Genomic DNA, 24,472 nt, shown 5'->3' with positions numbered 1-24,472 from the left:
AGCTTTCTTTAGCATTAATGCTAATTTTTAGCATAAAACACTGGCTCAAAGCCGACGGGCACACTTTGGCATGCCCCTTTAAATTTCTGCAGGAATTTTCTAGTTATTATAACATCTTCTTCCATTACCGTTAATGCGGCTCGTACCGCTGCGTGCCACCCACAAAAGTGGTATCAAAACGTGCGGCTCGTACCCAAGAAGGGAGCTATTACTTTTATTGGGGATCGGAGTTAGGATGGCGACGTAAAAGCGAAAAACGAGCAAATTTCCAACTGCCGAAACCCTAGAGTGTAACTGAAACCAACTGCCGCTTTTTAGAGTGAGGAACAGGGTGGAATTTTGACCCAAAAATAATTTTGAAATCGCTCTCATGGCCGCAAAACTTGTGCTATTGGTATGAAAGTTGGTCAGGAAATAGCACCGCATGTCTGCTCCGGTAAAATGTTTTCAAATTTCTCTAGGGCTTACGGTTTTCTGTCCAGGTGCTTCAGAGCAAAGTGATGGGACATGACCAACTGACGCTTCATCCCCAGTGTTTTATATAGGTTTTGAGTTACTACAGATGGAGGGTGAACAGAATGTTATATCTACAGGCAGGGCAGAGTTTTCTTGGCATTATATCACTGGTTTAACCCAACCACTGTTACACATGGATTAGTGTGGCCATTTAAAATTAAGCTTACTGAAAATTTCATAATAAAAGCCTGTATATTTCTTTGCAGCCTAACTAACTCCTAACTAAAGCCTTGACATTTTCACATCAGGTCATTACTCTTTGGCCTTTATGTGACTGGTTTAAACAACTACTGTAACACTATGATTTGGTGTGGTAGTTAAAATGAAGTTTACTGAAAGTTTCAAAATAAAAGTCTGCATATTCCTCTCACGTTAGTGCACCGCCAAAGGCGGTGCAATAATATTCAGCTTTTTTACCTTTTTTTCGCTCAGGATAGTGAACTGCCTTGCGCAGCAAGGCAGTTCATTAACATTACCAAACATTAGCATTTGACCCACCATATTAGTGCACCGCCATAGGCGGTGCAATATATTAAAGTTTTTTGTTATTTATTTCTCAGGAAAGTAAACTGCCTTGCTGCGCAAGGCAGTTTACTGAAATAAATATCAATAATATCTTGAGAAATAAATATCAGGGAAGACAAAAAGCCATCTCATACGCTTCAAACAGTTTTGCATCGCCATACGGATCTTGTAGGGGAAGGGGTCGTTCAGACTGCTTTTTCATCAAATTTGACTTTGTGTTTACATCAGTCATTCTTAAAATAAGCATTTTACCCATTTTTGCTTTGGTCTCTGGTTAGTATATGTACCTAAGTCTTCTTAAAATGAGCATTTTAAGCTAAGACCCTGTTCCTCCTTCTACTGAAGACAACTCCTGCAGGTAAAAAAATATTGTTACATCATATAACCCCTAAAGAACAATACTACTGATGCATTTTTGAAATAATAACTTTGTATTTAGGGAAATTACAATTGATCACAAAAAAAATTAAATTAAATCTTTTAAAAAAAAAAAGATTTAATTAAAATTACTGAGCTCTGCACACACCATATTTCTCTCATCAGTGCAATACTGTGAATGACGTACAGATATGAATCACTGTACTATCGGAGACGACAAATAGCCCTCTCATACGCTTCAAACGGTTTTCGGATCGGCCTTACGGATCTTGAATGGGAAGGGGTCGTTCAGTGTGCTTGTTTTAGTGAAACTGGCTGGCTCAAACAGATAGAATTGTCTCCCCCTGTGTGTCTCTCTTACAGCTGGCACCCTGTGGCCTATTTACCATAGCAACCGAACATGGCAACAGCTCCTGGGTCAGATAGCAAACATTCTATGGCAAACATACAGTTAAAGCAGAGGCTACTATTTAAGTGGTTTAACACAACCACTGTTAACATTGGATTAGTGTGGCCATTTACAATGAAGCTTAATAATTTTTTCAAAATAAAAGCCTTGATCATTTTACATACTGCAATTGCTCTACTGGTGATTTAAAAACTGGTGTTACCAAATTACTGTTACAGACTGGATTAGTGTAGCCATTGATTATGACGCTTACTGAAAATTTCAAAATAAAAGCTTTGGCCATTTTACATCGAGCAATTGTTCTTTTGGGCCTTACATGACCACAGTTGCACATTGAATTACCATAGTCATTAAAATGAAGCTAACTGAAAGTTTCAAAATAAAAGCCTGCATATTCCTCTCGTGTTAGTGCACCGCCGTAGGCAGTGCAATAATATTAGTGTTTTTATGTTATTTATTTCTCAGTATAGTGAACTGCCTTGCACAGCAAGGCAGTTCATTAACATTAGCACAAACATTAGCATTTCACTTCCTTTGACTAGTGTACTAGCACTTTTACCTATAGTTAGCTTTTAGCTAATTTCTCATTAATTAGACATGTTTAGTGTACTGAATGGAGTAGTAAAATTTAAACAACATGGTCCTGTTGCTCCACATGCTACTGCCAGCATTTAAACTAACATTAGCATATGGCTAATTTAGCTCATGCATCAATTTTAACATAATGAATGGTACAACTACAGCTTAGTCAACATGCTTCTGCCTCTCCACAGTTAATTGACTACGTTGCAGCTTTCTTTAGCATTAATGCTAATTTTTAACATCATAACGCTGCGTCAAAGCCGACGGGCACACTTTGGCATGCCCCTTTAAAATTTCTGCAGGAATTTTCTAGTTAGGGGCATGCCATAGCAATGCATAAGGAGAGCAGTACTGACTTGCGAAGCAAGTCAGTACTGCCTCCATGCATTGCATGGCAGGCACCTATTGTTCTACACCCAATAGAATGTCTGTTTATATTATAACATCTTCTTCCATTACCGTTAATGCGGCTCGTACCGCTGCGTGCCACCCACAAAAGTGGTATCAAAACGTGCGGCTCGTACCCGAGAAGGGAGCTATTACTTTTATTGGGGATCGGAGTTACGATGGCGACGTAAAAAGCGAAAAACGAGCGAAATTTCCAACTGCCGAAACCCTAGAGTGTAACTGAAACCAACTGCCGCTTTTTAGAGTGAGGAACAGAGTGGAATTTTGACCCAAAAATAATTTTGAAATCGCTCTCATGGCTGCAAAACTTGTGCTATTGGTATGAAAGTTGGTCAGGAAATAGCACCGCATGCCTGCTCCGGTGAAATGTTTTCAAAATTTCTCTAGGGCTTACGGTTTTCTGTCCAGGTGCTTCAGAGCAAAGTTATGGGACATGACCAACTGACGCTTCATCCCCAGTGTTTTATATAGGTTTTTGAGTTACTACAGAAGGAGGGTGAACAGAATGTTAAATCTACAGGCAGGGCAGAGTTTTCTGGGCATTATATCACTGGTTTAACCCAACAACTGTTACACATTGGATTAGTGTGGCCATTTAAAATTAAGCTTACTGAAAATTTTATAATAAAAGCCTGTATATTTCTTTGCAGCCTAACTAACTCCTAACTAAAGCCTTGACATGTTTCACATCAATTCATTACTCTTTTGGCCTTTATGTGACTGGTTTAAACAAACTACTGTAACACTATGATTTGGTGTGGTAGTTAAAATGAAGTTTACTGAAAGTTTCAAAATAAAAGTCTGCATATTCCTCACGTTAGTGCACCGCCGTAGGCGGTGCAATAATATTCAGCTTTTTTTACCTTTTTTCGCTCAGGATAGTGAACTGCCTTGCGCAGCAAGGCAGTTCATTAACATTAGCACAAACATTTGCATTTGACCCGCCATTTTAGTGCACCGCCGTAGGCGGTGCAATAATATTAAACTTTTTGTTATTTATTTGTCAGGATAGTAAACTGCCTTGCGCAGCAAGCCTTGACATTTTTCAATGACTCTTTTGGCCTTTTTGTGACTGGTTTAAACAAACTACTGTTACACATTGAAATGGTAAGGTAGTTAAAATGAAGCTTAATGAAAGTTTCAAAATAAAAGTGCATACTTCCCTGAGGTTAGTGCACCGCCGTAGGCAAAGAATGCCTGCTCCGGTAAAATGTTTTCGAAATTTCTCTAGGGCTTACGGTTTTCTGTCCAGGTGCTTCAGAGCAAAGTGACGGGTCATGACCAACTGACGCTCCTCCTCTGTGTTTAATATAGGTTTTGAAAAATTACTGAGCTCTGCACACACCATATTTCTCTCATCAGTGCAATTCCTGTGAATGACCTACAGATATGAATCACGGTACTATGGGAGACGACAAATAGCCCTCTCATACGCTTCAAACGGTTTTCGGATCGGCCTTACGGATCTTGAATGGGAAGGGGTCGTTCAGTGTGCTTGTTTTAGTGAAACTGGCTGGCTCAAACAGATAGAATTGTCTCCCCCTGTGTGTCTCTCTTACAGCTGGCACCCTGTGGCCTATTTACCATAGCAACCGAACATGGCAACAGCTCCTGGGTCAGAATACAAACACTATGGCAAACATACAGTTAAAGCAGAGGGCTACTATTTAAGTGGTTTAACACACCCACTGTTAAACATTGGATTAGTGTGGCCATTTACAATGAAGCTTAATAAATTTTCATAATAAAAGCCTTGATCATTTTTACATCCTGCAATTGCTCTACTGGTGATTTAAAAACTGGTGTTACCAAATTACTGTTACAGACTGGATTAGTGTAGCCATTGATCATGACGCTTACTGAAAATTTCAAAATAAAAGCTTTGGCCATTTTTACATCAAGCAATTGTTCTTTTGGGCCTTACATGACTGGTTTAACCAAACCACTGTTACACATTGAATTAGTGTGGTCATTAAAATGAAGCTAATTGAAACTTTCAAAATAAAACCTGTATATTCCTCTCACATGAGTGCACCGCCTGCTCAGGATAGTGAACTGCCTTGCGCAGCAAAGCAGTTCAATAACATTAGCACAAACTTTAGCATTTCACCCCCCTTGACTATATGCTTCAAACAGTTTTTGGATCACTCTTGCAGTTCCTGAACAGGAAGGAGATGTTTGGACTGCTTTGTTCAGAAAAACTAACAGTTAGAATCTGTTTCTCTCTTTGTGTCTCACTCACACGATAGTTGAGCTGCTCTTTAGAATTACAATGACTGAAGGTCAGAACTACTCTCAAATATCACATAGGGATGAGCTGGCATTTAGATCTACTTGCTGTTTTGGTCATTATATTGGTGGAATATACAAACCACAGTTACACATTGGATAAGTGTGGCTAATTGAAATGAAGCTTACTAAAAATTTCAAAATAAAAGCCCCGACATTTTTCACGTTAGGTTATTGGTCTTTTGGGCTTTATGGTACTGGTTTAAACAAACCAGACTTGCACATTGAATTAGCGTGGTCCTTAAAATGAAGCTTACTGAAACTTTCAAAATAAAAGCCTGCATACTCCTCTCATGTCAGTGCACTGCCATAGGCGGTGCAAGAACTTTTTTTTTAACCTTTTTTTCTCAGTATATTAGCACAAAGAGTAGCACTTCACTGCCCCCTAGTGCATTGCCTTGCGCAGCACACACACAGCAGTTGGCTGAGGATTAATTACTATAGAAGAACTACAACATGGTGGAACTCTCAGATACCACACATTAGGGCTGAGCTGGCATTTAGAACTACTTGCTGTTTTGGGCATTATATAGCTGGACTGTTACACATTGGATTAATGTGGCCATTAATCCAATGTGTAACAATTATGAAGCTTACTAAAAATTTCAAAATAAAAGCCTTGACATTTTTCACATCAGGTAATTGCTCTTTTGTGCTTTATGCGCATGGTTTAAACAAACTACTGTTACACATTAAATTGGTGAGGTAGTTAAAATGAAGCTTACTGAAAATTTCAAATTAAAAGTCTGTATATTCCTCAACTTTTAGTGCACCGCCATAGGCGGTGCAATAATATTAGTGTTTTTTATGTTATTTATTTCTCAGGATAGTGACAGTTCATTAGCATTAGTACAAAAGTTATCATTTCACTGTCTTTCACTAATACACTAGCATTTTCACCTAAAGTTAGCTTTTAGCCAATTTTCTCATTAATTAGACATGTTTAGTGTGCTGAATATAGTAGTAAAATTAAAACAACATTGTCCTGTTGCTCCACATGCTACTGCCAGCATTTAAGCTAACATTAGCATATTGGCTAATTTTAGCTCATGCATCAATTTTAACATAATGAATGGTACAACTACAGCTTATTCAACATGCTTCTGCCTCTCCACAGTTAATTGACTACGTTGCAGCTTTCTTTAGCATTAATGCTAATTTTTAACATCATAACACTGCGTCAAAGCCGACGGGCACACTTTGGCATGCCCCTTTAAAATTTCTGCAGGAATTTTCTAGTTAGGGGCATGCCATAGCAATGCATAAGGAGAGCAGTACTGACTTGCAAAGCAAGTCAGTACTGCCTCCATGCATTGCATGGCAGGCACCTATTGCTCTACACCTAATAGAATGTCTCTTTATTCTTATTATTTATTATTCTTCCGTCACCGTTAATGCGGCTCGTACCGCTGCGTGCCCACCCACAAAAGTGGTATCATATCGTGCGGCTCGATGCCGAGATGGGTGCTATTACTTTTATAGGGGATCGGAGTTACGACGGCGACGTAAAAAGCGAAAAACGAGCGAAATTTCCAACTGCCGAACCGCAGAGTGTAACTGACACCAACTGCCGCTTTTTTAGAGTGAGAAACAGGGTGGAATTTTGACCCCAAAATAATTTTGAAATCGCTCTCATGGCCGCAAAACATGTGCTATTGGTATGAAAGTTGGTCAGGAAATAGCACCGCATGTCTGCTCCGGTAAAATGTTTTCAAAATTTCTCTAGGGCTTACGGTTTTCTGTCCAGGTGCTTCAGAGCAAAGTGACGGGACATGACCAACTGACGCTCCCCTCAGTGTTTAATATAGGTTTTTGAAAACTTACTGAGCTCACCACACACCATTTTTCTCTCATCAGTGCAATTCCTGTGAATGACCTACAGATATGAATCACAGGACTATCAGAGACGACAAGTAGCCCTCTCATACGCTTCAAACGGTTTTTGGATCGGCATAACGGTTCCCGAACGGGAAGGGGTCGTTCAGACTGCTTTTTTCATTAAAAGTGACTGGGTGTTCTCAAAGTTGCATGAAGTGTCTCTCACACACACACAGCAGTTGGCAGAGGCTTGATCGCTATGGCAACTGCTGGTTTGGCCTACAAGGTCTCTGTAGTTCTAAACATGGTGGAACACCTTAATACAGAGGGCAGAGCAGAAGGTCAGAACTACAACATGGCGGATCATTCAGTTATTACAGAGGAGGGCTGAGCTGGAATGTAGAGCTACTTGCTGTTTTGGCCATTATATTGGTGGATTAACCAAACCACTGTTACACATTGGATTTGTGTGTCTATTTAAAATGAAGCTTACTGAAAATTTCAAAATAAAAGCCCTGACATTTTTTACATCAGGTTATTGGTCTTTTGGGCTTCATGGGACTGGTTTAAACAAACCAGAGTTGCACATTGAATTAGCGTGGTCATTAAAATGAAGCTTACTGAAAGTTTCAAATTAAAAGTCTGCCTATTCCTCTAGTGTTAGTGCACCGCCGAAGGCGGTGCAATAATATTAGCCTTTTTTATGTTATTTATTTCTCAGGATAGTGAACTGCATTCAACATTAACATTAGCACAAACATTAGCATTTGAGCCCCCTTGACTATATGCTTCAAACAGTTTTTGGATCACTCTTAAAAGATCCTGAATAGGATGGAGATGTTTGGACTGCTTTGTTCAGATAAACTAACTGCTTCAAACCGTTAGAATCTGTTTATCCCTTTGTGTCTCACTCACACGATAGTTGAGCTGCTCTTTAGAACTACAATGACTGAAGGTCAGAACTACAACATGGCGTAACTCTCAAATAGCACATAGTGATGAGCTGGCATTTAGATCTACTTGCTGTATGGGGCATTATATAGCTGGATTAACCAAACCACAGTTACACATTGGATTAGTGTGTAATCCACTGTAAATAAAAAAGCTATTGTAAAGCTATTGTAAATAAAGCTTACTGAAAGTTTCAAAATAAAAGCCTTGACATTTTTCACATCAGGTCATTACTCTTTTGGCCTTTATGTGACTGGTTTAAACAAACTACAGTAACACAATGAATTGTTGTGGTAGTTAAAAAGACGCTAGCTGAAAGTTTCAAAATAAAAGTCTGCATATTCCTCTCGTGTTAGTGCACCGCCGTAGGCGGTGCAATAATATAAGCTTTTTTATGTTATTTATGTCTCAGGATAGTGAACTGCCTTGCGCAGCAAGGCAGTTCATTAACATTAGCACAAACATTAGCATTTCACTTCCTTTGACTAGTGTACTAGCACTTTTACCTAAAGTTAGCTATTAGCTTATTTTTCATTTATTAGACATGTTTAGTATACTGAATGGAGTAGTAAAATTAAAACAACATGGTCCTGTTGCTCCACATGCTACTGCCAGCATTTAGGCTAACATTAGCATATTTGCTAATTTTAGCTTATGCATTATTTTTAACATAATGAATGGTACAAGTACAGCTTAGTCAACATGCTTCTGCATCTCCACAGGTTATTGACTACGTTGCAGCTTTCTTTAGCATTAATGCTAATTTTTAACATCATAACGCTGCGTCAAAGCCGACGGGCACACTTTGGCGTACCGCTGCGTGCCCACCCACAAAAGTGGTATCAAAACGTGCGGCTCGTACCCGAGAAGGGAGCTATTACTTTTATTGGGGATTGGAGTTAAAATGATTACATAAATTAATAAAAACGAAAAAATTTGAGATTTTGTGTCTCACAGAATCAGTAATCTTTCTCTATGAAACACACACACAGGACTGTTTATGGCTGACTCAAAAACCCTTTTTAAATCCCCCTCACAGGCATAAATATCGCCCTATTGATCTGAAAGTTGGTCATAACATAGATACACATGCCTGCTCATGTACAATGTTTACAAAAATTTGCTAGGGCTTATGCTTTTTGTCAGGGTCCTTCAGACTGACGCCTGGTGTCTCCCAAGTATAGAAACTGTGTCTGAAGAGGATTTTCCCGCTCTTTGGCTCTCACAGCTGCAGGGGATTAATTACCATAGCAACAGAAGAACACAGTGTCTGGAACTGCAGCTACCCAGGACTGCACTGTAGGGTTTACTGGTATTTACAACTTCTTGTGTTTTCAGCATTATACTACTGATTCAAGACTATAACCATTACACATATGTCCCCCCATGTTAAAATCTGACATAAATAAGAATAAATAGTTGATTAAAAGTCTGTGGACAGAAAATAACGTCGCTGCTCCTTTAAGGAACCAGCGGCACAGACGCGGCGCCTGGGTGATGCTACAGATCACAAACCTGACAGAGAGCAGAAGAGGATTCGTAGGAAAAGAGCGGTGATGAACGGAAACGCTTAATATAGTTGAGAAAACATAAATTACCTGGTCGAAAACTGACTGGGATTTAATGAGAACTAAGTTACATCGGTTTTGGTGAGTTTTGTTTTTATTTTCTTACATTTTCATCGTGTTGTACTTTTCATTTTAGCAGAGAGCTAAGGCTAAAAACGTAGCCGTTTGCAAGGAAATACTCCGTCATAAACTGTTATCAGGTTAATATTTAAACTGTTATCCGGGTAATATATTGGGTTTATGAAGAATTTATTTGAATAATTTCAGGATTTAAGAAAACATGCTTCTGACTCCCCGCAGGTTATTGACCACACTGAAGCTTTCTTAACCATGATTGCTTAATGCTAATTTTTAACATCATAACGCTGCGTCAAAGCCGACGGGCACACTTTGGCATGCCCCTTTAAAATTTCTGCAGGAATTTTCTAGTTATATATTTATTCTTCCGTCACCGTTAATGCGGCTCGTACCGCTGCGTGGCCACCCACAAAAGTGGTATCAAATCGTGCGGCTCGATGCCGAGAAGGGAGCTATTACTTTTATAGGGGATCGGAGTTACGACGGCGACGTAAAAAGCGAAAAACGAGCGAAATTTCCAACTGCCGAAACGTTAGAGTGTAACTGAAACCAACTGCCGCTTTTTAGAGTGAGAAAGAGGGTGGAATTTTGACCCAAAAATAATTTTGAAATCGTTCTCATGACCGTAAAACTTGTGCTATTGGTATGAAAGTTGGTCAGGAGATAGCACCGCATGTCTGCTCCGGTAAAATGTTTTCGAAATTTCTCTAGGGCTTACGGTTTTCTGTCCAGGTGCTTCAGAGCAAAGTGATGGGACATGACCAACTGACGCTCCTCCTCAGTGTTTAATATAGGTTTTTGAAAAATTACTGAGCTCACCACACACCATTTTTCTCTCATCCGTGCAATTATTGTGAATGACCCACAGATATGAATCACGGGACTATCAGAGACGACAAGTAGCCCTCTCATACGCTTCAAACGGCTTTTGGATCGGCCTAACGGTTCCCGAACGGGAAGGGGTCGTTCAGACTGCTTTTTTCATTAAAATGACTGGGTGTTCTCAAAGTTGCATGAAGTGTCTCACACACACACACAGCAGTTGGCAGAGGCTTGATCGCTATGGCAACTGCTGGTTTGGCCTACAAGGTCTCTGTAGTTCTAAACATGGTGAAACACCTTAATACAGAGGGCAGAGCAGAAGGTCAGGACTACAACATGGCGGATCATTCAGTTATTACAGAGGAGGGCTGAGCTGGAATTTAGAGCTACTTGCTGTTTTGGGCATTATATTGGTGGATTAACCAAACCACTGTTACACATTGGATTAGTGTGTCTATTTAAAATGAAGCTTACTGAAAATTTCAAAATAAAAGCCCTGACATTTTTCACATCAGGTTATTGCTTTTTTGGGCTTTATGGGACTGGATTAAACAAACCAGAGTTGCACATTGAATTAGCGTGGTCATTAAAATGAAGCTTACTGAAAGTTTCAAATTAAAAGTCTGCCTATTCCTCTAGTGTTAGTGCACCGCCGAAGGCGGTGCAATAATATTAGCCTTTTTTATGTTATTTATTTCTCAGGATAGTGAACTGCCTTGCGCAGCAAGGCAGTTCATTAACATTAGCACAAACATTAGCATTTGAGTCCCCTTGACTATATGCTTCACACGGTTTTCGGATCACTCTAAAAGATCCTGAATAGGATGGAGATGTTTGGACTGCTTTGTTCAGATAAACTAACTGCTTCAAACCGTTAGAATCTGTTTATCCCTTTGTGTCTCACTCACACGATAGTTGAGCTGCTCTTTAGAACTACAATGACTGAAGGTCAGAACTACAACATGGCGGAACTCCCAAATGTCACATAGGGATGAGCTGGCATTTAGATCTGCTTGCTGTATGGGACTTTATATAGCTGGATTAACCAAACCACAGTTACACATTGGATTAGTGTGTAATCCACTGTAAATAAAAAAGCTATTGTAAATAAAGCTTACTGAAAGTTTCAAAATAAAAGCCTTGACATTTTTCACATCAGGTCATTACTCTTTTGGCCTTTATTTGACTGGTTTAAACAAACTACAGTAACACAATGAATTGGTGTGGTAGTTAAAAAGACGCTAACTGAAAGTTTCAAAATAATAGTCTTCACATCCCTCTCGTGTTAGTGCACCGCCGTAGGCGTTGCAATAATATAAGCTTTTTTTATGTTATTTATTTCTCAGGATTGTGAACTGCCTTGCTCAGCAAGGCAGTTCATTAACATTAGCACAAACATTAGCATTTCACTTCCTTTGACTAGTGTACTAGCACTTTTACCTAAAGTTAGCTATTAGCTAATTTTTTCATTTATTAGACATGTTTAGTATACTGAATGGAGTAGTAAAATTAAAACAACATGGTCCTGTTTCTCCACATGCTACTGCCAGCATTTAAGCTAACATTAGCATATTGGATAATTTTAGCTCATGCATCAATTTTAACATAATGAATGGTACAACTACAGCTTAGTAAACATGCTTCTGCCTCTCCACAGGTTATTGACTACGTTGCAGCTTTCTTTAGCATTAACGCTAATTTTTAACATCATAACGCTGCGTCAAAGCCGACGGGCACACTTTGGCATGCCCCTTTAAAATTTCTGCAGGAATTTTCTAGTTAGGGGCATGCCATAGCAATGCATAAGGAGAGCAGTACTGACTTGCGAAGCAAGTCAGTACTGCCTCCATGCATTGCATGGCAGGCACCTATTGCTCTACACCTAATAGAATGTCTCTTTATTAGGGGCATGCCATAGCAATGCATAAGGAGAGCAGTACTGACTTGCGAAGCAAGTCAGTACTGCCTCCATGCATTGCATGGCAGGCACCTATTGTTCTACACCCAATAGAATGTCTGTTTATCAGTGAGAATGCATTCAATGCATTCTCACTTATAGTGTTTCTGTTTCTCTTTATTATTATTATTCTGTCTTCCGTACGTTTTTTGTCGTTTAACTACTTTCACTATCTTTCACTAATTGTACTAATTTATATATCAAAACGTTCAGCTTCTTCAGGAGAATGGAGCTATATCTTTTGGTAAACTTCACTATTATACTTTTTGAAATAATTGCCCTTTTGTGCAAATCTTTTGCCCCATTATTTCCTATGGTGGAACTCTAACTGATTTCAGTTACTTGAGTGGCCACTCTAGTAACTGCCGTTTTTGAACGTTTTCTGCACTTTTATAAACAAAATTATGCTGTTCATACATATTTCACTGTAGAGAAATATTTTATGCATTAAAATGTAGCCACTAGTGTCTACTTTATGGATCTTCTACAATCTTTAATCAATTTTATAAAGTCATATATCAAACATTTCTGCTTCTTATGATCCTTTTTGCTTTAGGCTTTGCTCTGTTTTACTCCTTCAAATATTTCTGGTTTACTGTTTCCACTAATTTTTTTACTTATTACTGTTTCACTATTCAATTATTTCAACTTAAAAGATAGTAATACCAGTAGAACCAGAAGGCAAACAGAAAAGTAGACAAGCAGTATGCATATACACAGATAAAAACAGAGCACAAGAAAAATATACATTGAAAGAATAGGAGAAAGTGTGACAAGGTTGTACTCCAGAGGAGTTTAACAGAAAACAGTAAAACCTGTAGCAATGATAGTAATAATTCTATTTCAGGGATTGCACTAATTTCCTGTTGTTTCAATTATGCTCTTTCTTAAACTCTGTTTCACATTTTGACTTTTTCAAATAATTCAGGTTGCACACAAACTCCTGCTTCTGCTGAATTCTGCTATAATTCATACATTATATAATTTATACAGTATAATTCACTATTAATTCACTATTAAATATATTAATATAGTATATTCACTATTCAACTGATTCAACTATTTTTATTTCTTCTGCTTTCTTCTGCTTTCCTTCACTTCTTTCCTTCACTGTATAAATTATATAATTTATACAGTATAATTCACTATTAATTCACTATTATACTATTAATATAGTATATTCACTATTCAATTGTTTAAATTATTTTCACGGTGTATTCGAAGCACGGTGTATTCAGTGCAACAACTTGGTTCGAAAGAAGTAAATATAATTCTATTGCACCCGTCGAAGCTCTCCGTGTTTTCTTGGGTCTGAGGGACTGCTACAGTGAAAACTCGTCGCTGAGTGTAAGACGGTCCTATATCTGGCGAGTACAACCCACGTGTCAGTCGAGCAAGGCCTGCGCCAGCCGAGAGAGACTCAACTCCTGTCAAGAATCATTGCGACTTCCTCACGACTCTTCATATTGGACTCTGTCTCGGTTATTCATAAAGGTTCAGGTATTTACTCAATAAGGACTCTGCTGATAAAAGGACCAAATTACCTGCACAGTAATTAAGAATTTGAAGCCTTAAATGCAGTCGTGGTTTTATTGTCTTAAAGCTACCGTTCGTGTGCATTAAGTAAATGCTATTTCTTAAATTGTATGGGTTACTTATCCTCTGAATAATTTGTGGTATATCAGCAGTATTTACAGTCACATTTGTTATGTGTGGATGCTAAAATGTACACCTAGATGGTTTAAATGTCTTATTTGAGTGTTGTTTCCCATATAGTCTTGAAGTTAAAGCAACACTTATTCAATTTTAAGTCCAGACATTACTACAAAGAGCAAACACGCATTAAAGGAACAAAATGTTGTACCCTGCTGAAGAACCTGACAACTTAGAACAGCAAGAGGTGAGATCCAGCAATCGTGAAAGACGCCTAACCGAAAAGGGCAAAGAAATGCATGAACAGGATGCAAAGAAACATGAACGAGCATTTAACAGAGCATATAATTCTTGGAAGGAGTCTGCTAAAGAAATTAGAACAAAACTGAAGGCCTTCTGCTCACCTGGAGATTTAAACAGTGCTAGTCATGACATAAGGGACAAGCATGCGGCTGTACAACAACATTATGAACCCATTCGCCGCAACCAAAACATGACTCCAAACGTAGTAAAAAGAATGGATGCCTGCACTGTGCTTACAACAGACATTTGTGAGATTATTGCTAAACGACAAGAAAATATTGATCAGCCCTTCAATGATCATCTTGAGAAGGAAAGAGTAAGGCTGATACTAAACAAAAATGACTATGGCTCTGTGTTTGGAGATACAAAAACTGAAACATCGTTCCCAGACGGTTCAGTTGCACACTCAAAGACGGATTCTTCAAGCAACCGTGAAGCAGAAGCTGAATTTGCAGCTAAAATGGAACAAGCAAAGGCTACGCATGAAATACTTGCACAGCAAACTAAAGTCAACCACATGGAGAATGAATGGAAGTTGAAGGAAAATGAAACACTGGCAAAGTTAAAACAAGAAGAAGTGGAAACGAAGGCAAGGCTTGAGCAGGAAAAAATTAAACTGCAGCATTTAAAGGCAGAAAGTGAAGTAAGAATAGCAGCAGCACGTGTAAGAGCTTTAAGCACTCTAAATGATGTTGAAAGCTGTGATCTAGCATCCTGCAACAACTTTGAGAACGCTCTAAATGACTCTGTCAGTGTACCACAGCCCTCCTTAAATCCGTTGGCTCCGTCGTTTAAGCATCACTACACCGGTGCAGAACGAGGAGAACTTAGTTTAGCTGAAGCTCTAGCAAACTCCCTTACTTTAAACCGACTTCCAGTACCTGAGCCGGCTATTTTTAGTGGTGACCCTCTGAAGTTTGTTGACTGGAAAGTATCCTTTATGGCACTAATTGGCAACAAACCCCTACCTGCATGTGAGAAAATATTGTATCTAAAGAGTTATATTGCAGGTGAAGCTCGAAAGGCAGTAGAGGGATATTTTTATCGTAACACTGAAGAGGCATACCAGAGCATCTGGAATGTTCTGCAAGAAAGGTATGGCAGCCCATTCATTGTGCAAAGAGCATTTAGAAACAAGCTTACAAAATGGCCCAAAATAGCTGCCAACGATCCTTTAGCACTGAGAGAGTTTGCAGACTTTCTTCAGAGCTGCGCAGAGGCTATTCCCCAAGTCAAGGGCCTAGAAATCCTTAATGATTGTGAGGAAAATCACAAGCTTCTCAAAAAACTGCCAGACTGGATAATACAGAGATGGAGTCGTATTGTTGTGGAAGAGTTAGACAAACATCAGGAGTACCCCAGCTTTGCTCACTTCACACAGTTCTTACAAAAGGAAGCGAAAGTTGCTTGCCACCCTGTCGCCTCACCATTCCTAATAAGTGAAAAAACAGAAGAGAGACACATTAAGAGAGCTAAAGCACTTACTACAACTGTCCAGTCAAAGTCTCCCTTCCCCACAGTGGTCGTTCCTAAACTTAAGCCACCTTGTTTGTTTTGCAAGGACGAACTGCATGGTGTGGCCAAGTGTCCTACATTTGCAGCAAAAACCATTGATGAAAAGAAAGTTTTCATTCGTGAAAATCACCTCTGTTTCGGATGTTTGAGAAAAGGCCATGTGACTAAAGAATGCAAAGTACGTCACTCATGCAGTAAGTGTGGCCGACGTCACCCTACCTGTCTCCACAAAGAGGGGATAAAAGAACCCAAAGAAACTAAAACTGAGGACTCCGTTTCTCCAGCTGAAAATGCAAACAGGGAAGTACATAAAGTCATAACCCATGTACTTACAAGAAAAACATCTGCAACATCCAGCATAGTACCAGTTTTTGTGTCAGCTACATCAGAGCCACAGAAAGAAATACTCACATATGCCCTGCTTGACACCCAAAGTGACTCTTCCTTCATTTTAGGAGACCTGGCCTCTGAGCTGAATGTGGATAAGCAACCAGTGCAATTAAAGCTCAGCACAATGACCTCTGTTGACACAGTTGTGGCAAGTAGACTTGCTAGCAACTTACAGGTGCGTAGCTTTGACTCTGATGCTCATGTCAAAATAAAACAAGCCTACTCTCGTGACTTTATCCCAGTTGACAAGTCCCATATTCCCACTAGAGAAACTGCACTTCAGTGGCCACACCTTAAAGACTTAGCCAACCAGTTACAGCCACTTCAAGATTGTGAAGTGGGCTTGTTAATCGGTTATGACTGTCCATCAGCTCTAGCTCCCTTAGAAATTGTCACAGGACAATTAAATGAGCCTTTTGCACAAAGAACCATACTTGGTTGGAGTATCATTGGGTCTGGTAATCCCCACTTAGACAGAGAGGGAAGTCAGAGTTATGTGCATCGTGTCAATGTCAAACAAATGCCGACACCCTCAACTTCTGATGTGCTTAAAGTCTTGGAGTCAGACTTCAATGAGAGAAACTATGAGGATAAGTACGTATCCCAGGACGATGTTCGTTTCCTACAACTACTCAGTGACACAATAAAGCAGAGAGAAGATGGACATTATCAGATGCCCCTTCCCTTCAAGGACAGCAAGCCACCAGCCCTTCCCAACAATAAGAGGCTAGCCACGGTTCGACTGCAACACCTAAAGAAAAGGCTAAAAGCTGACAAACAGTATCATGAGCATTACAACGCCTTTATGAAAGATGTTATTAGCAGTGGTGATGCAGAACTAGCCCCTCCTGTGACTGATGATGAGATCGCTTGGTACATCCCACACCACGGGGTGTACCATCCCAAAAAGCCAACAAAGTTAAGAGTCGTCTTTGATTGTTCTGCTAAGTTTCTTGGCGTCTCACTGAACGATACTCTTCTCACAGGTCCTGATATGATTAATTCACTGGTGGGAGTGCTCTGTCGTTTCAGAAGGGAGAATGTAGCCATCATCTGCGACATCGAACGAATGTTCCATCAGTTCTTTGTCTGCCCAGAGATGCGTAACTACTTACTATTTCTATGGTGGCCGGATGGACAACTAGATGTAGAGCCCAAAGAGTACAGAATGGCTGTGCATTTGTTTGGTGCTGGATCCTCCCCTGGATGTGCTAATTTTGCCCTTAAGTACCTAGCACAACAGCACAAATCCGACTACCCAAAGGCCTCCGACTTTGTCGAAAGAAGTTTTTATGTAGACGATGGGTTGACAAGTGTCCCATCAGTCAAAGAGGCTCAAGAGCTCATAAACGAAACACAAGCCCTGTGCAAACTTGGAGGTTTACATCTGCACAAGTTTAATTCCAACCAAAGTGATACTCTCTCTCATCTACCACCCTCAGAAAGAGCCGATACAACAGAGTCACTCGACCTCAAACCTGATACTACATCTGAAGGCCATGTGCTTGGAATCCAGTGGTCAGTCAAAAATGACACCTTCAACTTCAGTGTAAACACAAAGGACCAGCCTCCTACTCGCCGGAGCCTACTGTCAGTTATCTCATCTTTGTACGACCCCTGGGGTTTGTAGCTCCATTCACTTTGAGTGGCAAAAGTATACTACAGGAGCTCTGCCGTAGAGGTACCGAATGGGATGATCCCATTCCCGACAATCTGCGCTCACGGTGGGAGGACTGGAAAAATGGTTTGGGAAAACTGAAATCAGTCGTAGTACCCAGATGTTACCATCCACCTGAACTAAAGGACATTGCTAAAGTGGAACTGCATCACTTTTCCAACGCCAGTAACATAGGCTATGGAGCATGTTCCTACATTAGGTTCATAAGTGATGACAGCAAAGTGAACTGTAGTCTGGTTATAGCTAAAGCTAGAGTCGCACCTACCAAAGTTATAAGCATACCACGACTCGAACTGTCAGCTGCAGTCACTTCAGCAAAGATGAGCGTTATGCTAAGATCAGAGCTTGAAATTAACGTTGATGAGGAGTTCTTTTGGACTGACTCCCAAGTAGTCTTGGCGTATGTCAACAACGAGGCACGAAGATTTCACATCTTTGTCGCAAATCGTGTCCAGTTGATTAGGGAAACTACAGATGCCAAACAGTGGCACTACATTGACACAGCTCAGAATCCAGCGGACCATGCCTCTAGGGGCCTTGGTGCATCAGAGATTATGACAACCTGCTGGTTGTCTGGCCCAAAGTTTCTGTGGGAACAAGAGATTTCCTACTCAGCTGCCCCCTCAGCTGAACTGTTGGTAGGTGATCCAGAAGTTAAAGCAGTCAAAACCTTTACAACTCAAACAAGCGAACAAGACACTATCCTCAGACGCTTCAACAGGCTCTCTAGCTGGTCAATGCTTCTTAAAGTAGTGGCAAGAATAAAAAGACTGAGACCAAACAAAACCCAATATGGCAGTGTCATAACAGCAGATGAACGCAAGGGAGCAGCTGACATAATAATAAAACTCCTCCAGCAGCAATCCTTCTTTCAAGAACTGAGAGCATTGAAAGTAAATGATAGTCTTCCAAGTTCAAGTCCTCTCTTTCAGCTAGATCCCGTTGTAGATCAGGGACTTCTCCGGGTTGGAGGAAGACTAAAAAAGTCAACACTCTGCCAAGGTTTGAAACATCCTATTATTCTCCCAAAGGACCATCACATTACAAACCTGATCATGTCTCACTTTCATTCAAAGATTTGTCATCAAGGCCGAAGCCAGACGCTCATGGAGATCAGAGCAAATGGGTTTTGGGTGATTGGTGGGAGCAAAGAAGTTGCAAAGCTAATAAGCAGATGTGTTCAATGTCGAAAACTTCGGCGGCCTCCTGAAGAACAGCGCATGTCTGAACTACCGAAGGAACGAGTTGAAGTCTCAGATCCTTTCATTTACAGTGGAATGGATTGTTTCGGACCATTCATCACCAAGCAAGGTCGCAAAGAGCAAAAGAGGTACGGACTCCTCTTTACCTGCCTTTCCTCACGCTCAGTCCACATTGAAATGCTAGAGAACCTATCTACAGACTCTTTCATTAATGGCCTACGATGCTTTATCAGCTTAAGAGGAGCTGTCTGTAAGCTGTACTGCGATCAAGGTACAAATTTCATTGGGGCCAAAAATGAGCTAAAAGAGGCTCTCAAGGAATGTGACAGAAATGCCCTGCAGGCTTTTCTTGCAGATAAACAGTGCAAGTTCGTATTTAATGCCCCATCTGCCAGTCATGCCGGAGGTGTGTGGGAACGACAGATTCGAACCATCCGCAGCGTTCTCAATGCCACCATTGCTCAATCACAAGGCAGGCTGGATGACGCTTCTCTAAGAACACTGTTTTATGAGGCAATGTCTATTATCAATAGCCGACCATTAAGCATTGATGGAATCAATGACCCTAAATCACCTGAACCTCTAACTCCAAACCATCTCATATTAATGAAATCAAAGGTTGCATTGCCTCCTCCTGGAAAGTTTGTGAAGGAGGACTTGTACGCAAGAAAAAGATGGCGCAGAGTGCAATATCTAACGGAACAGTTTTGGAGTAGGTGGAAAGTGGAGTACCTTCTGAACATATCCACAAGACAAAAATGGCACCTGCCTCGTCGCAATCTTGAGGTCAATGACATCGTCATCATAAAGGAAGACATGCTTCCCAGAAGTCAGTGGCAACTGGGTCGAGTTGTTGAAGCACCACAAGAGGAGGATGGCTGGTGCGCAGAGTCAAGCTTCAAGTTGGTGATCGAAATCCAGCAAAGAAGCAGGGTACAACACACAAACCTCACATTATTGAAAGACCTGTTCAAAAACTTGTGGTTCTTTTAGAAAGTCACTAATTGATGCTCATTAGTCTCACATCAGACATTATGTCGCTGAAGGTTAATGTGTGGCGTTAACTGTATTTTTGTTTGTTCACTTCTTTAACGTCCATTTGTCATGCTTAAAATCATGCATGAATCGTTGATAAGCTCTCATCATACATGATTTGGTGGGAGTGTAAATGCCCGTTCCATGTTTTATGTCCCGTTTGTAGGTTGTTACCCATGGTACCCAGTAGGGGCGCTGTAGTTTGGTTCATGTTGAGTTAGTGCCTTTATTTAAACCGTAAAATAAGATGAAGTGTTGCTAGCTTCCTGTCAGTCAGCACTTTGGGCTGAAATATCCCAGGGACAAGAGGAAGAAGAGGATATTCTTCATCTTAATGACTGGACTGTAGCACACTCTTCAGAACAGGCTAAAGACAGCACAGCACGGACTTTACCGCCATAAACTTTGCAGCCCTTGGACAGCGGAGCGAGGTACATGTTTAGAGCTCTATAAGTTTAAGTTAGCGTTATTATTATGTATTCATGTTTGTCAAACAAAAGCACTTAAGCTTTTCACGGTGTATTCGAAGCACGGTGTATTCAGTGCAACAACTTGGTTCGAAAGAAGTAAATATAATTCTATTGCACCCGTCGAAGCTCTCCGTGTTTTCTTGGGTCTGAGGGACTGCTACACACATATATATATATATATATATATATATATATATATATATATATATATATATATATTGAAGTCATATATACTTCATATATGACTTCAAGCCTCTTTTAAAAGCTAAAAAATAAATAATAATGATAATAAAGAAAAGCATTAAAGGTGAGTGTTCTCTTTAGCGTTGGCAAAAACCCAGAAATTATTATTTAATTTCTGGGTTTAATTGGTAGGCGGCACAGTGGCGCAGTTGGTAGAGCTGTTGCCTTGCAGCAAGAAGGTTCTGGGTTCGATTCCCGGCCTGGGGTCCTTCTGCATGGAGTTTGCATGTTCTCCCTGTGCGTGCGTGGGTTTCCTCCCACAGTCCAAAAACATGACTGTAAAACCTCAGGAGCGAAGCCGGTGAGGAAGCAGCGAGCTTAGCCTCACGTGCTATTGCGCAACCTCTCGCTAACTGCACTGGCTGCCTTTCTATGGGAGCCTGTTCGTCCTGTCTGTATGCCAGCAATAAAATGGCTAAAAACATTTAATATATGGTCTTATTTTCCATAATTTTGTTTATGTATATAATGCACATTGTTTTTTGTCTCTAACTGTGTGTGTATCGTGTTTTGTGTGCGAAGGAGCGATAACAATCGGCAGAGAACAGACTCGAGGTGAAACAGACTCGAGGTGAGGCAGGCAGTTCTCTTGCCTCACCGCTGGGGGCGCTCATGATCCCAGATATTGTGACTGCACAACTGCAGAGTAATACACAGTGAGCTAGCCATGGAGCTAGCCACACAGTAAATAAGTAAAGTACAGCGATATATTTGTTTCTTCTCTCCTCCGACGTCAACATGAAAGATTACATTTCTACCCTTAAACAGTTTTCTAAAGTGGATTTTCAATTGAAGCAGGAGATGATAACTAAAGGAAGACCAACACCGGAGCTGAAGGTTTTACTTCAAGACAGTTTGATGATTCTCAAACCGAGTAGAAAAGACATGCCGAGGATCAACTTGGCTTTGGATGAACAGATATTTTTGTGCAGAATTAGGGGTGCATGGATTTCATTGATAGGTAAAGGTAAGACAGCAATAAGATGTTTTTGTTTAGTTTTTTAATGAAATGTGCATTTGGTGGGCTACAGTTAATGTTTAAATAATTCAGTAAAGTAGAAGCGGTAGCTAATCTACCACAGCAATAATTTATTAATAAAACATTAAGCTTAAAACGTACTACAACAACAGACTGAATGATTTGTTGTGTGTGCAAAATTCTTGATTTTTTTTGGTGTTAAATCCTAAAACATAAAGTGGCATTATTGTCAGTTGCTATGGCAGCGAGTCTGCGTAGCTTGGGGAAAACAGATCACTTTGCTGTGGATCATAGCACGAAATTAATACCTACATTTAAGTTTCACTGAGTTAACGCGGCTATAGATGACATGTAAAATATTAGTCTTTTTGCCCCACAGCGTTGTATGCATGCGCGAAATTTCCGTAGGTCCAATAGCATGCATGGTGTCTAAGTCATAAGTCAGTGCCTCACCAGCAATGAACCTCACCGTACGTCACTGATATATAGTGTGTGTGTGCCAAACTGGTGCCAAATCTTTCGAAGTGAAAATATCCAAGTGCTCCTGAATGTCTCTGACGTTCTGCTTGGCGTTCTCTGCCGTTACGTTCTCCCTTCTTCGTTTGTGGAGTTACAATATCTGGGTTCATGAGCGCCCCCAGCGATGAGGCAGAGAACTGAATACCTCACCTCGAATCTGTATGGCGTTTGCCGTCTCGAGTAACATGCCGTTTTCAATAGCTCCTCAGCACACGAAACACGTTACACTCACAGTTGGTGACTATAAAAACAGTACATTAAATACTTGGAATTAATTATGGGAAATCAGTTAAGACATTAAATGTTTTTAACCATGTTATTTGCGACGTACAGACAGACGGAGCATGCTCTCATAGAATAACAACCAGTGCAGTTAGCGAGAAGTTGTGCAATCCCAGGTGCTGCATCACTGGCTTTGCTTGTTATACTTATGACTGTTTCACTATTCAATTGTTTCAACTATTCCTGGGATTGCACTAATTTCCTGTTGTTTCAATTATGCTCTTTCTTAAACTCTGTTTCACTTTTTGACTTTTTCAAATAATTCGGGTTGCACACAAACTCCTACTTCTGCTGAATTCTGCTATAATTTATATATTATATAATTTATATAATTTATACAGTATAATTCACTATTAATTCACTATTATATTATTAAATAGTATATTCACTATTCAACTTATTCAACTATTTCAATTTCTTCCGCTTTCTTCCGCTTTCTTCTACTTCTTAAGATTTTCTCTACTTTTTCTGGCATTTCTGCAGCAGTCATTCTGCAAATATGCATTCTCACGGCTGTTTCGCTAGGAACAGCTATTTTTCTAGTTAGGGGCATGCCATAGCAATGCATAAGGAGAGCAGTACTGACTTGCGAAGCAAGTCAGTACTGCCTCCATGCATTGCATGGCAGGCACCTATTGTTCTACACCCAATAGAATGTCTCTTTATTATTATAAATATAATTTATTATTCTTCCGTTACCGTTAATGCGGCTCGTACCGCTGCATGCTGACCCACAAAAGTGGTATCAAAACGTGCGGCTCAATCCCGGCAAGTGAGCTATTACTTTTATTGGGGATTGGAGTTAAAATGATTACATAAATTAATAAAAACGAAAAAATTTGAGATTTTGTGTCTCACAGAATCAGTAATCTTTCTCTATGAAACACACACACAGGACTGTTTATGGCTGACTCAAAAACCCTTTTTAAATCCCCCTCACAGGCATAAATATCGCCCTATTGGTCTGAAAGTTGGTCATAACATAGATACACATGCCTGCTCATGTACAATGTTTACAAAAATTTGCTAGGGCTTATGCTTTTTGTCAGGGTCCTTCAGACTGACGCCTGGTGTCTCCCAAGTATAGAAACTGTGTCTGAAGAGGATTTTCCCGCTCTTTGGCTCTCACAGCTGCAGGGGATTAATTACCATAGCAACAGAAGAACAGAGTGTCTGGAACTGCAGCTCCCCAGGACTGCACTGTAGGGTTTACTGGTATTTACAACTGCTTGTGTTTTCAGCATTATACTACTGATTCAAGACTATAACCATTACACATATGTCCCCCCATGTTAAAATCTGACATAAATAAGAATAAATAGCTGATTAAAAGTCTATGGACAGAAAATAACGTCGCTGCTCCTTTAAGGAACCAGCGGCACAGACGCAGCGCCTGTGATGCTACAGATCACAAACCTGACAGAGAGCGGAAGAGTAGTCGTAGGAAAAGAGCGGTGATGCTCAGCAAGGCAGGTCATTAGCATTTGTACAAAAGTTAGCATTTCACTGTCTATGACTAGTGCACTAGCACTTTTACCTAAAGTTAGCTTTTACCTAATTTTCTCATTAATTAGAAATGTTTAGTATACTGAATAGAGTAGTAAAATTAAAACAACATGGTCGTGTTGCTCCACATCCTACTGCCAGCATTTGAGCTAACATTAGCATATTGGCTAATTTTAGCATATGCATCAATTTTAACATAATGAATGGTACAAGTACAGATTATTCTACATGCTTCTGCCTCTCCACAGGTTATTGACTACGTTGCAGCTTTCTTTAGCATTAATGCTAATTTTTAGTATAAAAACACTGGCTCAAAGCCGACGGGCACACTTTGGCATGCCCCTTTAAAATTTCTGCAGGAATTTTCTAGTTAGGGGCATGCCATAGCAATGCATA

At 40.1% G+C, this 24,472-nt stretch overlaps 1 protein-coding gene across 1 annotated transcript in view; it reads right to left on the bottom strand.

Moving 5' to 3' along the window:
- Positions 1–24,472, bottom strand: part of LOC103470718 (STAM-binding protein-like A) — a 385,599-nt gene that overhangs the window by 307,531 nt on the left and 53,596 nt on the right. The window lies entirely within an intron of this gene.

Source organism: Poecilia reticulata, chromosome 9 (genome assembly GCF_904066995.2).
Source record: "Poecilia reticulata chromosome 9, P_reticulata-male-v2, whole genome shotgun sequence".
In the NCBI taxonomy this organism is placed as follows: Eukaryota; Metazoa; Chordata; class Actinopteri; order Cyprinodontiformes; family Poeciliidae; genus Poecilia; species Poecilia reticulata.
Note: the sequence above shows the minus strand (reverse complement) of the source record. Positions and strands in the feature narration are given on the sequence as shown.